Source organism: Herpailurus yagouaroundi, unplaced genomic scaffold (assembly GCF_014898765.1).
Source record: "Herpailurus yagouaroundi ecotype Mexico unplaced genomic scaffold, PumYag 183, whole genome shotgun sequence".
NCBI classification, from domain to species: Eukaryota; Metazoa; Chordata; class Mammalia; order Carnivora; family Felidae; genus Herpailurus; species Herpailurus yagouaroundi.
The window spans coordinates 16,936,965-16,951,792 of record NW_024412414.1 but is presented as its reverse complement, the minus strand read 5'-3'; the positions used below and the strand labels follow the sequence as shown (position 1 = coordinate 16,951,792).

The window sequence follows — 14,828 nt, the reverse complement described above, 5'->3', positions numbered from 1 at the left end:
CGCCCCTCGTCCTGCCTTTTAATGCAATAATCTCACCACCTAAGAAACACCGCCCAGTGCTTGCCCCGAGGGTGAATAAAAAGGAGTAGAGGCACATGGAGATCCTTCCCTCAGAGGCCACCAACTCCCCTTCCTTCCCTTGTCCCAAGAACAGTGTTCTTCGCACCAACCCTGTGAACTGGGGTCCAGAGCATCAAGTTCCACCCGGGCCAAAGCTTATCAACACTCATTCAAACCCGCTTTGAGAATCAGCGGGGTGGTCCACACAGAGAAACCAGCCTCACCAAAATTGGCTCGGTCAACAATCGCTGCCTTATCAAGGGAACGGCAGGCTTGTGTGCCGGAGACAGCCAGCCGGTATCTGTCCTCAAGGCACTGGAGGATTTGACTGGTGAACAGACGCAGACTCCTGTAACTTCTAGAACAAAGTCAAGATAAGTGACATAAGTGGTTTTTGAAAAAGAGTGCCTGTGGGAAATATCTCCTTCAGCTGGAGTGGGCAAGAAGCTTCTGGAAGGGGGAAATATTTAAGCCTCAGCCAGTGCTGTCCAACAAACACATAATGTGGACTCTAATGCAAGCCACATCTGTACCTTTAGGTTTTTTAGTAGCCACACTGACAAGGGTAAAAAGGAACCAACGGGAATTAATCTTAAACATGTTCTTTAGTTGACTGCCCCGCAATTCAAAATATTAATTCAACAATAATAAAATCAATCTGATGTTTTACAGCCTTTTTTTTTCATATGAAGTCTGAAACCTGGTGTGCCCTTAACACCTCCCTCATATGACACTTTGGAAGAGACACAGTCCAAATGCTTACAAGTGACGAGAGGTGAGTGACCACTGTACTGGACAGTGAAGTTCTACATTCTTGCCTCGTGGGATATTCACGGACCCAAGCACATTCATTGCCTTGGCATCACCTGAGAGCTTGTAAGGAGCAGAGCACCTCAAGTCCTGCCCCAGACCTCCGACATCAGCACCTGCATTTTAACCAGATCCCCCAAGCGACCTCAGGGCAGAATTTAAGAAGAGAGGCTCCAAAGTTTTCTCCCCCCTCACGCCACACATCCAATCCACCATTCACCCAGTTCTGTCCAGTCCAACTTTCAACTATCTCCCAGATCTGTTGCACCTGCACCCTGGCCCTGTCACCGCTGTGATGCAAACCTGATCTGGGTTGAACTGTGTCTCCCAAAAGGATGTCAAAGTCCCAACCCGCAGTGAAGGTGAACTTATTTGGAAATAAGGTCTCTGTAGATGCTCAAGTTAGCAGGGGGTTATTAGGGTGGGTCCTAATCCGATAGCACAGGCATCTGACTACCAAGGGGGGAATTTTGACACAGACACACACCGAGAATGAGCGCTATGTGAAGATGAAGGCAGAGATCAGGTGTTGCAGCAGAAGCCAGGAAACATCCAAGATGGCCAGCAAAGCACCAGGAACTAGGAGAGGCATGGACCAGACTGGCCTTCACAGTCTCATAAGGATCAGCCCTAGGGACATGCTGATGGTGGATGCCTAGCCTCCAGAACTATGACAGAATATGTATGGCTTTTGTTTTAAGCCCCCCATTTGAGTAACAGCAGCCCTAGTGCAGTAGTTAGTACATACACAACCGCTATATAGCAACCAACACCTGTCCCCTCTTCCAGTAGTCCCATCACCCACCACAAAACCCTCAAAGATCCACAAAGGATGCCTCAGTCACAACCTAAGGGACTTCCTCAGAGTGAATATGGGAGCAGATCACTCACTCAGCCTCACCCTTCCCATCGCTCTGCATTCCATTTCGATTTTTGTTAATGTTTATTTATTTTTGAGAGAGAGAGAGAGAGAGAGACAGAACCTGAGTCGGGGAGGGGCAGAGAGAGAGAGGGAGACACCAAATCCAAAGCAGGCTCCAGGTTCTGAGCTATCAGCACTGAGCCCAACACCAGGCTTGAACCCATGAACTGTGAGATCATGACCTGAGCCAAAGTCCACTGCTCAACTGACTGAGCCACCCAGGCGCCCCTGCCTTCCATTTTCGTTTAGCCCCTCATTCTTAATATACCTGGTGTACACACACACACACACACACACACACACACACACACACATAACACACGAGTCATGCTATCCCTTGACAAGCCAACTCTTTACCTCCTCTGGGCTTTGATACTTGCTCTTCCTTACTCATAAACACTGGTCCCTTCACTCCCCGCCCCCCAACCCAGGTTGATTGTCTCTACTCATCTTTCCAGTTTCACTTCTTCAAGGGTCCTTCAGTAATCACCCAGCCTAAATAAGGCATCTGTTTTTGTCTCTCCTAACCCCTCACTGGTCCTTGATAGAATACCATTCCAAGTGTGGACCAGTGATGGGCCACCAACAGGTTGTTATGCATCCATATCAACATACAGCATTTGAGGGTTTAGAAACTTTTATTATAGGGCATCCAAGCAGGGGATGGGTGGACCCATCTCATTAGACAGGGTGAAGTATCATCCAACTCACAATACAAACTACACACAAATCATGCACAGTAGGACCATGTTTGATGGGAAATGAAAAATAATAGGTCTTTGCTCACAGATAGCAGAGAAGCACTGCTTTATAGAAACCATCACTAATAACCCAATTTTAATTGGCCTGCCTCTTCACAGACTGAGTTTCATGATGGTGACAGCTATTTTGCTCACCACCGACCCCAAGACCCACCAATGTCCAGCACAGAGAAGGGGGGTGACAAACACTGTACATATAAATGAATGGGTTGAATTAGGACAGGCAAGGGAATTATGATAGGCAGGGGTGTGGAGAATGTTCAAGGGGGACAGAGGGCTTGAGGCCAACATTTGAAGGCGAGAAACCACTAGCAAACGCAAGCCTGCCTGCACTATTTTTAAAGCCTGGCGACTTCACATTAGGGAATTACTCAAATGTTAATATGGGGCCCAGCCGGACAGATGGAGAATTCCAGAGGAATGGATAGATTCTTTCGATCCTGGGCTGCATTCTGTTTTCCCAATTGTTTCTGGCAGAAGCCTAAAGAAAAATGCAAACCAGATGTACGGGGAAATATTTTCCTGGTCAGGAAGAAAAGACAAAGTGACTTATCCTGCTTTCACATTGCTGCCCCTCCAGCACAGGCTAGATTCCCAAACTTCACCTTGAACCGCTTGAAGACACTCCAGAACCTTCTCCAGCCTCATGTGCTTGGGGTAACCTGGAGGCCGGTGCTGTGGTCGCCACGGGGCTCTCCCTGGGGTCTCTCCAAGCTGGAGAAGCAGATGGAAATCTTATTTCTGCTTCTTGCTGCAGAAGCATGAGCTCCGGGGCTACATAATGAGCCGGGAGCCTAAGCGAAAGAGAGCTAGTGCCAACAGTTTGGGCGGGCTGCAGGGAATTCATCTGCCCCTTGCATCCTCTGGAGACACTGGCTGCTGCTAGGGCCTCCCTGGTCCTCCTCCAGGCCTCAGCCTCCCCGCCACGATGGTTGGTGACCTTGACCCAGAAGAGCCAGAATTTGCCAAGAGCAAGAAAGCAAGCCAAGTGTGCCTTCAGGAGTTCTGACAAACCCTGAAGCGTCCTCAAAGGACCTCCTGGCTGATTAGCCCCTCCTGTGCCCAACCCTATCAACCTGTTTCAGTCTCACAGTCCATTCCCAGGTCCTCTGAGATCCTCGTCTGCGGTCATGTGAGGAGTGGTGCTAAGGGGAGGACGTGCTCCTTCACTGCTTCTCAAAGTGTGGTCCCCAGACCAGCAGCATCAGCATCATCTGGGAACTTGGAAGGATTGCAGATTCTTCTGTGTGCGTATTTTGCTTTTATTTTTCATTTTGGGGGGTGTTTTGTTTTGTTTTTGAGAGAGCACGAGCTGAGGGAGGGATGGGGCAGAGAGCTAGGGGGACAGAGGATCTGAAACAGGCTCGATCTGACAGCAGCAATGAGCCCAATGTGGGGCTTGGACTCACAAACCGCGAGATCATGACCTGAGCCAAATTCGGATGTTCAGCCACCTGGGCCACCCGGGTGCCCTGATTCTTTCGCTACTTATTACCCACCCCTAGGTTCTCCCACTCAAGTCCCTAAGGAGCCAGGTGTGTGATCCAGCTGAGGAAACTCAAATGTGCTTTCCCAGCTAAGAGAGGCACAGCCAGCCAGCTCTACTCAAAGGATGCAAAGTAGAAGGTGGGCTTGATTTTATCAGATCTTTCCATTTCTCAAGAGTGGATAGAAATGTGGATTTTTTTTTCTTCACGTGAAATCTCCCAATTTTTAAACATTGTTTTTTCTTCTAGACATAATGCAAGACTCGCCATCCCCGGTGAGGAAAACTTCATCCTTCCAGTCACTTGGACCAAAAGTTATCCTTGATTCAACTTGCCCTTTCTCACTCCCCACCTCCCATCTATTAGGACGCCCCTTTGGCTACACCCTCAGAAGGCATCCAGCACGAGCTACTGCCCCCTGCCTTCACTCACCTACAGCCCCAGACCAAGCCACTGCTCGAGCCACCACGGGACCCAGGCAAACTGTGCAGCCCCCTCCCCATTGCCAACTTTCACCCTGGGCCCATGCATATGAGTTTCTTTTTTTTTAATATGAAATTTATTGTCAAATTGGTTTCCATACAACACCCAGGGCTCATCCCAACAGGTGCCCTCCTCAATGCCCATCACCCCCCCTCCCCTCCTTCCCATCCCTCCCCCCCTCCCCATCAACCTTCAGTTTATTCTCAGTTTTTAAGAGTCTCTTATGGTTTGGCTCCCTCTCTCTCTCTACCTTTTTTCCCTTCCCCTCCCCCATGGTCTTCTGTTAAGTTTCTCAGGATCCACAGAAGAGTGAAAACATATGGTATCTGTCTTTCTCTGTATGACTCATTTCACTTAGCATAACACTCTCCGGTTCCATCCATGTTGCTACAAAAGGCCATATTTCATTCTTTCTCATTGCCACGTAGTACTCCATTGTGTATATAAACCACACTTTCTTTATCCACTCATCAGTTGATGGACATTTAGACTCTTTCCATAATTTGGCGATTGTTGAGAGTGCTGCATGCATGTGAGTTTCAACAAAGCCACCAAAGCGCCCCTTTACAAATGTAAGCTAGATCATGCGCCACCTCTGGTCACACCCCACAATGGCAGTTTATTGCACTCATGGTGAAAGCCAAAGTCATCCAAAGCTTTACATGACTTGGTCTTCCTACAGTTCCCTCCTCAACATTACCTCCACTCCCCCTTGCCCAGCCTGTCCAGCTGCAGTGAATGCCGTGTTGTGCTTCCAACAGTCCAGGCATGCTCCCAACACGGGTCCCTCACGCTGGCGTTCTCAATGCCTGGAACATTCCTCAAAGCTCATCTCTCACCTCCTTCGAGTGTCTATTCAAATGTGTTTCTCAATGAAGCCCATCCCAGCAGCCTTATCAAACATCGCCTCCCTGGCATTCTGAGTACCCATGAGCCAGCTTTATTTATTTTAGCACTTAACCACATAATATACTATGTACATGTATATCTATATCTACTTGACTGTCTATTTTCATCTGCTAGAATTTAAGATCCACAGGAGCAGGAATTTGTCTGATTGATGCATCCCTAGTACGTACAACAGTATCTGGTACACAGTAGGTACTCAGCAAATAGGTGTTAAACAAATAAATGAATGAATAGCAGACTGGATACTGTCACCAAGCAGCTCTGTGTTTATAGTTCAGTCAGAATTTCTTCAAGATTTGCTCCAAGCCCAAATCTTGCTTATACTCACAGGAATTTCAGTCCTGCTGCTGGCTGGCCAGAGGGCCATTTAAGGACAGACAGTATTTCTGGGGTCCATGAATCAAGAGCTACCTCCCTTTCCTGCATAGAGCCCTGTCCTGCCCACATCTAGACAAACACTCCTGCCTTTGCCAAGTTTTTCATCCCGGAACGTGGCTTCTCTGAAGCCTGCACAGTAACTGTCCTCTAAGCCAATGTTTTCAAAAGAGTATTCTTTGCAACACTGGTCCCATGAGAGTCTCCAAGAAAAATAAGTTCTGGAAATACACACACACACACACACACACACACACACACACACACATGCTTTCTCTCTCCTTAGAGTTCACAATACATGTTAGCATTTTAAAGGCTTCAATCTGGTAGTGCGTTCGTTACCTCTTTATTTGCTCCTGTGTTTCTCAAGTTTGTTAGACCACACAACCCCTTCCCCCAATGAAACACCTATTAATAATACTCCAGGACACAAATGCTCTGAGCAAGCAGTTTCATATTCTTTATCCTCTTATGGGGCAGGACAGGGGAGTTCAAAGAAAACTATATCCTATTCATTTTTCCAGCCACTTGCTGGAACTTGCAAGGATACTGAGACTTCCTCATGCCCACACTTTCAGGCTAATGATATGTCTCTCTTACTACTGCTGTCCCCAACTTGTAAAGTGGGGGTGGTGGATTTACCTTCACCTTCATCAGCTATGGTTCTCCCCATTGCAAGTGACAGAAAAACAGACTCAAATAGGTTTAAGCAAAGACAAAGGGAATTCACTGGTACGTATAAGTGGAAAAGTTTAAAGGTATGGCAGCTTCAGGCATGGCTGGATCAAGAGTCCAACCAGGATGTTAGAATGCAATTTCATGCATTTTCCAATTCAGCCTTCAAGACAATATGGCCACCACAGCACCAAGCACACCTCCTCTCACATTCAAATACAGCTAGATAGAACCAAAACCTTTACTGATAGCCCCCTCTAAAATCCTTAGCTCTTCTCTGATTGGACCTGCATAGAATATGTGACCATCCCTGAACTGTGGCCAAAAGGATAGGATGCACTGACTGGCTTAGGCTGAGGCCTGATATTCCCCTCTTGGAGCTAGCTTAGACTCTACCCAGACAGACAAGTAGGGTTGAGAATTGGTGACAAATGGGTCTCCCCACCCCCTGCCAAAAAGTCCGGCATTATGCCGGAAACAGGGAGGATGGACGCTGAGAAGACCATGCTGAGTCGTGTGCCACCCCGCCCGTTGCACACACATCCAAACACTAAACACCCTCCAGGAAGTGGTCCCGGATTCCCCAAGCCAGAACTAAGCAACGCTCTTGAGGAACTGATGTATACAAACAAATAGCTGTGGAACACAATAGGAATTTTTCAGGTTCACAAGAGGAAGCAGTAGGAGTACAAAAGATTTGGAGTCAGAAAGGCTTGAATTCACAGTCTGGATGTATAACCTCGGATGAGTTACTTAACCTCCCGCAATTTCGGTTTTGTCATCTCTAAGGATTCGAGTTTTCTAATCATTCGCACTCATGGTGGGAAACGTCTATAATAAAATCTAGAGAGCAAACTCCAGTCAGCCATTATCCCAGCTCCCCGTGGTTACGTCTTGCCCGCTGCCCGCCTCTAGACCCCACTGTGTTTTAATCAGCCCCTCACGACAGGGTCAGGTCTCCCCTGGATTTCTCCAGAAACATCCGCTCCGTGGCAGCTTAGGGACACGTGTCCTGGTCTCACCATTCTGTCAGCGGGGAGCTGTTCCTTTGCGGTCTAGCCTGCAGCCCTCCCGTTACACCTGAAGTCAGCTCCCGTGTTCTCAGCCCATGCTGCTCTCACCGAGGTGAGCTTCAAGACCAGAAACTGTTTCCGGCAGCTGCCAGGGCTCACATGAAGCACACAAGCTCTGGGGATAAAACAAAAGTCAATACAAGTATTCAGCTTCAGGCCATACAAAAGCCCTCCTGACTTGAGATGACAATGGAAGAAAGCAGGTCCAGGCACCGAGCATGCATCGTTTTTTTTGTTTTTTTTTTTTTTTCCCATTAGGAGACAGCCAATCACACTGAGAGGAGGGTGACAAAGCTCTCTCTCCTTGTGGCAGAGATAAACCGTGGAGATGGAGAGGAGACATGAAAAGCAGAACGATACGTGAAGGTAAACACGGACCAATCCGGTCAGCCGTGGGGCTTCTATTTTACAAGAGGGATTCAGGGACTAGTGCTCTAGGAGACAGTGATAAACTTGGAGCATTAAGGCAAGTGGACACAGTCTGGAGTTCTCATGAGGGCTCAGATGTACTCCCACTCATTTATTCCTTCATTCCCTAGTCTAATACGGATTAAGCATGTAACCTGTGCTCAGCGCGTCCGGCACAGACCGACACAAAATGCCCCGGGCCCCGCCCTTGCTGAACTCAATCCAGAGGCAAAGACAGGTGACAAACACGCAAACCCTTCAAATAAATACGCAGCTACAAACTGGAACAAACACTAAAATGAAATGCACCCAAGCAGTAAGGGAGAGTACCAGGTGAGCCGTGCTTGCTCGCTGCGGTCAGAGAAGGCACTTATCGACCCAAACGGGGAGAAAGAAGAGGAAGCCCACAGATGCCAAGAAGGAAAGACCCGTGTTCAAGGGCAGAAAGCAGCCAGTGGGGCTGGAGCCTACTCAACACGTGATGGGGACAAAAGCGTGTGGTGCAATCAGAGGAGGAGGGAGAGACCGAATCACGTAGGGACACCTGGGTCCTGATAGCGCTTAGATCTTAGCTGAAGGGCAAAGCCTCTTTTCTAAGCCACCACGGTCCACTGGGATCCTATTCATGGCACCTGCATACGTTTGAGAAATGCAATTTGCATGACGCCTCACTTATTTGAGTAACAGAGAGCACCCACAAGAGTAGGGGGGCCCTTACAGTAATCTGAGCTCTCTCAGGGGGGCTGGAGCCCACAAACCAGGAAAGCCCCTGACTTGGATCATATCAAGAGACAACCCAGGGACCTCAAATAATTTCTGCCTAGGGAGGAATAAGGAGACACAGATAAAACAGGATAATGAGAAGCGTCCATGGGAGCCCCTGAATAAACAGCTCTCTCCCACCTTCAAGCTGTCACCCAGGTCACTCAGGTGTAAGTGCCATACTCAGACAGACTCAAGCCTCAGCATCACCCGGGAGCTTGTCAGAAATGCAGCCCGTATCAGTTTCTTATTGCTGCTGTAACAGCTGACCACACACTTAGTAACTGAAAACAATGCGGAAGTATGACCTCACAGTTGCTTAGGGCAGAAGTCTGAAACAGGTCTTCTGGGGCTAGAAGCAAGATGTTGGCAGGGCTATGTCACCCTGGAGGCTCTAGAGGAAGATCCTTTTTCTTGCTTGCTCCAGCTTCTAGAAGGCACCTGCATTCCTTGCCTCAAAGCTCCCCAGTTCCCTTTTCAAGGCCAGCAGAAGCGGCTGGTTCCGTCTCACATTGCATCCGTCAGACCTCCACTGGGCCCACCTGGATGGGCCAGGATCATCTCCCATCTCCAGGTCAGCTGACTAGCAGCCTTTATCCTCCTCAGCCTATCACCCACCACAGTCAGAGGTTCCGGGGATTAAGACATGGACATTCTGGGGGCCCATCATCTGCCCAACCCATCGATGCCAGACAGACTGAAGCAGAGTGGACATTTTAACAAGACCAGCAGGTGGCTCAGGGGCACATTCCAATTCGGGAAGCCCTGGCCTGGCAGCCCTGCCAGTGTAGACATCTCTCAGACCAGGCACAGGACGCCAGATGAGCAGGTTCAATCAGGCCACGAGGCACGAGGACCGCTCTTCTTGGCTCAGCGGCCACAGCTGCAAACATGCCCTCTGTCTCCACACGACCTCGAGCCCCTCATGGGCCTTTTGTCCGGAAACCCGGGCTCGAAGACAACCTCTTATAGGTGGTCTGAGCGTTTCGCAATGTTCCCCAAGGGGGAGCAAACGGGCGGAGACTTGCACACAGCATGAGGGAGGAACAGAATTTGCTCACCACCCCCACTGCAGGCCCAAGAATGGCCAGTCATGGGAAAGGTCAGCAAAGCTTGCTTCGCGCCAAGCGAATTGTGATTCTCTACAATTAGGAACTGTAATTAGACGGGGGGAGCCTTGCAGGTTTCACAGATGAGATGACAGGCTCAGGTTGTGATTTGCTCAAGGTTGCCGAGGGGAGCAGTGGAGAAGTTTGCAGAACAGGGAGCTAGGGACAGCGGCGTGAGTCTACACACCCTGCTGTTTCTAACTGGCTATTACTGAGGGACTGTGCCTCAACTGAAGGTCACCCGTCACAGGAAGGAGAGAGTAGAGATTAAGACCACCATACCTCTGGCTCCATCTGTTCTGAGGGAAAGCTGATCCTAACGACTGCCTGGACTCAGCCTGATCTGGCGGGTTCCTCACGCAGCCAGCCACACCTAGAATTTTCCAAGCATTCAGTGAAGCCCCAGAAGGATAGGTCCCCAGGCATCACTGCCTGGATCTCAGCAGGGGGGGGATGAAGCACAAGCCCTCTAGGGAAGGATGACCCAGGACATTTCCTGCCTGGAGCAGACCCATCACAGCCCGGCAGGTGCCCATAACCAGCAGCCAGTGCACAGTGTGCTGTCTGAGCCCCACACAGGTACCAGCACCTGGAAATCTCTTCGGGATGCCCACTTCCAGGCAGAGCCTTTCCTCTGCTTGTCCCGGAGCCCCCCCAAGGAGCTGACATTTGGAAGCTTCCCTCCACACCCCAGCAATGCTCAGCTTCCCTGCACTGCTAAAAAACATCTGGCTGGCTTGGCACCTAAGCCGGGTAAAAATAGCGTGCCATCTTGTGAGCGGGCACCACGCCATCTCAGCAGATGGAGACCAGTGCCGGCAGCCAAGAGACCGCTGAACGGTATGGAAGGCATTTGCAAAGGGCAAGATTCACAGCTGGAGGGGTCACGAGATTGAAGGCCAGGACCTGAGGTGAGGGGGCAGAAGTTAAACAAGAGGGCCACAGAAAGGGGGCAGGACCTCTCTGCCTTTCACAGGAAGGACAGGGCAGTAGAAGACCGCACTTGGACACTGGAAGGCATCGGGGGGCAATGGTGAAGATCTGGTCTTGGAACCAGATGGACCCGTGCTTGATCCTACCATTGCCATTACTAGCTGTGTGACCCGGAGCCAGCATTTAACCTCTCTGGGCCTCAGTGTAAACCCACACTGCAGGGTTCTGATAGGCTATTCAGTCCCTCTTTCATTCAGTAAGTATATTATTGAATGTCAGGCACTGTGCTTGGTGTGGGACATGGCAGTGAGCACACGGCACTGAGGTCTCTTGTAGGAGACACACGTGAATTAAAAAGTGGCACGAATAAAGTAAAAATGTCAACTGAGGTAAGTGCCTCAACGGGAGGGTCTGTGGTATAATTAGACCATGTAATTGAGGGGTTGGGAAGCAGAGGCGCCCAAGTCGAGGAAAGCATCCCCAAGGAAGGACAGTTAAGATCTGTAAGGTGAGTAGGGAAATAAATAGGGAAAAATGAGAGAAGATACCCTAAGCTCTTAGCACCGTGCCTGGGACCTGATAACTACCAGCAAGTGGAACTGATTATTAATGACTACTTACTGGAAATAAAATTGTAGCAATAGCAATCTATTGGATCCAGGATCAGAACACAGGGCTGCGGACCTCAGGACCATGAGCAGTCATTTCCAAAGCAAGAGTCTCACCTCTCGTCTCCACCCAGAGGAGAGAGGCCAGTGGACTTTAAAAATAAAAAACTGGGCGGGGGGGCATCTGGGTGGCTCAGTCGGTTGAGCATCTGATTGGGGCTCAGGTCATGATCTCACAGTCTGTGAGTTCGAACCCTGCGTCAGGCTCTGTGCTGACAACTCAGAGCCTGGAGCCTGCTTCGGATTCTGTGTGTCCCTCTCTCTCTGTTCCTCCCCTGCTCCCACGCTGTCTCTCTCTCTCTCTCAAAAATAAATAAAGGTTAAAAAAAATTTTTTTTTAATTCCTTTCTCGTCTGCTAGGAGAGTCAGTCTCTGTAGCTTGCAACCACTAATGCTTACAGACACGCAGAATCCCAATATTTAAAAGGAATAAAAGTGGATATGGTCTGCTGAGATGTAGAAGAGTGGACAGGGGCTTCTCCCTCTCACACCGCACCTGTCGATGGTTTCTTCTCTCAAAACTGCCGCAGAAGCCCAGGAGAGCTTGGCTGGAAACTCCTGATCTCACCCCATCCCTTTGTTACAAATAAGGAGAGCAAGGCAGGAGGGGGCCTCTGACTTGCCAAGTGAGAGTGGAAAACTCAGGCCCCCAACCTCCTGGGGCAGCACCCTTCCTGCCCACCCCCCCCCCAACCCCCCACCCCCCGCAGCGGCAGGCCCACCAGAATCAAAGAGGCAAGGAGACCACAGGGCCAGGTAGAGATCAGGTGCATGGCACGGTCTCTGCTACTGGAAGTCACAGAAAACAGCAACAACACGATGGTCTGGGAGGGCTCCACCCCAGGCAGCCGGCTCATTGCTCATCCCTGGTCTTTATTTCCTCGGCTGCGAGCGGGTCCATGCAGGCACACCTTTACCACGACACCTTCAAGTCATGACAGACGTGTGTCACAAAGGCCCTCTGCCATATTCCCACAGCACGCCTCCCTGACTGGTCCCCAGTCCTACAAGATGCTCTGCAGAAAATGAGTTGCACGGGGGCGGCTGGATGGTTGGGTCGCTTAAGCGTTGGGCTCTGGATTTTGGCTCAGACCATGATCTCACAATTCGTGAGTTCAAGCCCTGCATTGGGCTCTGTGCTGACAGCACGGGGCCTGCTTGGGATTCTCTCTCTCCCCCTCTCTGCCCCTTTCCCACTTGCACTCTCTGTCTCTCTCTCTGTCTCTGCCAAAATACATAAACTTAAAAAAAAAAATGAGTTGCAAGAACAAATGCCCCCTTTTCTTACTTTCCCACACGTTACTATGAAATGAGAGGTGGTGTAGTGAAATGGTTATGAGTATGTACTGCGGCATGCCTGGGTCTGATGACCGGCTCTGGCCCTTCCTAGCTGTGTGACCTTGGACAAGTTACTCAACCATTCCGGGTCTCAGCTTTCCCATTTGTAGATTACCAATGAAATAAAAGATCCAACCATGTTAGTTCACATTCTGCAAGAGGCAGACTCCGCCATGAGACGAGATGTGTCGGACGTGTCCTGGGAGAAACACCTGTGCGAGAGTGCAGGGGTGAAGCTGGAGGAGGCTGGGGACTATGTGAGGCCTTGGGGAACACCTGTTCCTGTCACAAAAGAGGAGAAACAAAAGCCTTAGGCTGCCATGCAGTTCCAAGAAAGTCTGGGCACATTTTTGAGGCGTTCTTGAGTTCAAGTCAGCTGTCAGACAAGTCCCAGGTCTCCCAGGATGGGGTCTACCTCGGTGTCCCTGACATGCTCAGTCACTGGCCTCTGCCCCAGGCCATGCGAGGTGTGTTCAGAGTGCACCCCTGGGGCCTGAGGTCAGTCACACTCCCTGGAGTACTCCCTCTGGGATTCTTCAGCCCCTCCCAGCCCCACACCTACCTCAAAAGGTAGGACTGAGTCAATTTAGGTAAAAGCTCTTAAAAACATGCCTGGTCCATCTTAGTACTCTGTACAGACTGCGTTAAAACAAACAAGGTTGAAATGACGATGCTTCCGAAAATCAATTCGCACGCCCCATGTGATAGTTTTCCTTTTTTGTTCTGATTCCTGAAAATGCTGTTATTAAAATGCTGATACACCTTACAATCAGTGCATCATGGCATTGAAGAAATACATTTGGAAAACTGCAAATTATATACTGGAGATGTGCACTGGTGTACTAAAGATTCTGATAAGTCCTGCAACAGACATGCCTACTTCACTTGGTTCAACTCCCGGGTGCCCAAACTTCTTTGCACACAGGTCTCCGATTTGTATCCACTTCCAATAGATTCCTTTTCTCTTTACTTAAAGCGGTTGGTTTCATTTGCTTGCCTCCAAGTCCCAGCCGATACAGACACAATCTCAGTATATCAAAGAAGTAACAAGAAAGGGCTTTGGTTGAAGGTGAGGTGGGGCTGGGGCTAGGATTCATGGAATACAGTTGTGGCAAATGCTGTTTCAGATGACGCTCAGGAATTAGGTTCAGAAGAAAGAGACCTTCGGGTAGACGGGAAGATGGGAGAGGAAGGAGGAATGTTTCTTGACACACCCGGGTCACCCCACCCCACCAGGTCCCTGGAGGACATCTTTGGAAAAACCCCATCCAACCCAACCCTTTCACCGAGAGCTGCCCAACAAGGCTCTGGCCGGAAGCAGGGCATCCGTCTCCATCCGGGCTCCTGAAGGGCATAAAAGCACCATGGGAAAAGAACTTCCGGCCGCCGTGACCAGAGTTGGGGGGCCAGGAAATGGGGATGCCCCCTCCATTTCTCACTTACCACTGGTTTAATGTCTGCTCTGTGCCAGTCAGTGTGCTTGGAGGGGCAGACTCGGCTATGACAGGTGCAGCTTGCTTACGGGGGCCACCTTTTATGCGCCATCTCAGACCCTGGCCACCCACCTCTTTGTCCTGTCCAGAGCTGTGGCAACAAGCGGTGCCTTGCTTCAGCTGCACTGGGTATCTCTTGGTTTCTGCAGACCTTCTCTGCTGTGTGACAGGTGCCCCCAGGATCCTGCTCGGCCGTGTGGCCCCTGGCAGACATTTAAGTGCAAACATTGAAGAGAAGCCCTAACCAAGTCAGGAACAAATGCTCCCCTCTTTTGTGTCTTCGGGGGGGGGGGGGCGGATGGTGCTGTTGTGTGCTCCACACTGCTTCTCAGAGGGTCCCATGCCCACAGCATCACCGCAGTCAGGATTGACCTGCCTGGCTTGCCTGTTGGTCTCCCAAGTGTCCCCACACCCTTTCCCAAGAATCACTTCTTCAAAATAAACTATCTGCACATAACTCTTTTCTTATCATCTGTGTTTTAGGAGAACCACGGTAGGACTTTTTTCTTAATATGGTTTTGCATGTTTAGCAATTAAAATAGTATATACTTATAAAAAAGTT

At 49.8% G+C, this 14,828-nt stretch overlaps 1 long non-coding RNA gene across 2 annotated transcripts; it reads right to left on the bottom strand.

Annotated features, from left to right (window-relative positions):
* Nucleotides 1-2,411: 2,411 nt before the first annotated feature.
* On the bottom strand, nucleotides 2,412-10,873 carry LOC121041360 (uncharacterized). Of its 2 annotated transcripts, none has more exons than XR_005795706.1 (4): nucleotides 10,117-10,873; nucleotides 7,505-7,670; nucleotides 3,159-3,267; nucleotides 2,412-3,034 (listed from the first exon to the last, which is right to left on the bottom strand). It is a non-coding gene; the product is annotated as an uncharacterized LOC121041360 (long non-coding RNA). The 2 variants fall into 2 exon arrangements; XR_005795705.1 differs by lacking the exon at nucleotides 10,117-10,873 and adding an exon at nucleotides 8,867-8,952.
* Nucleotides 10,874-14,828: the final 3,955 nt, after the last annotated feature.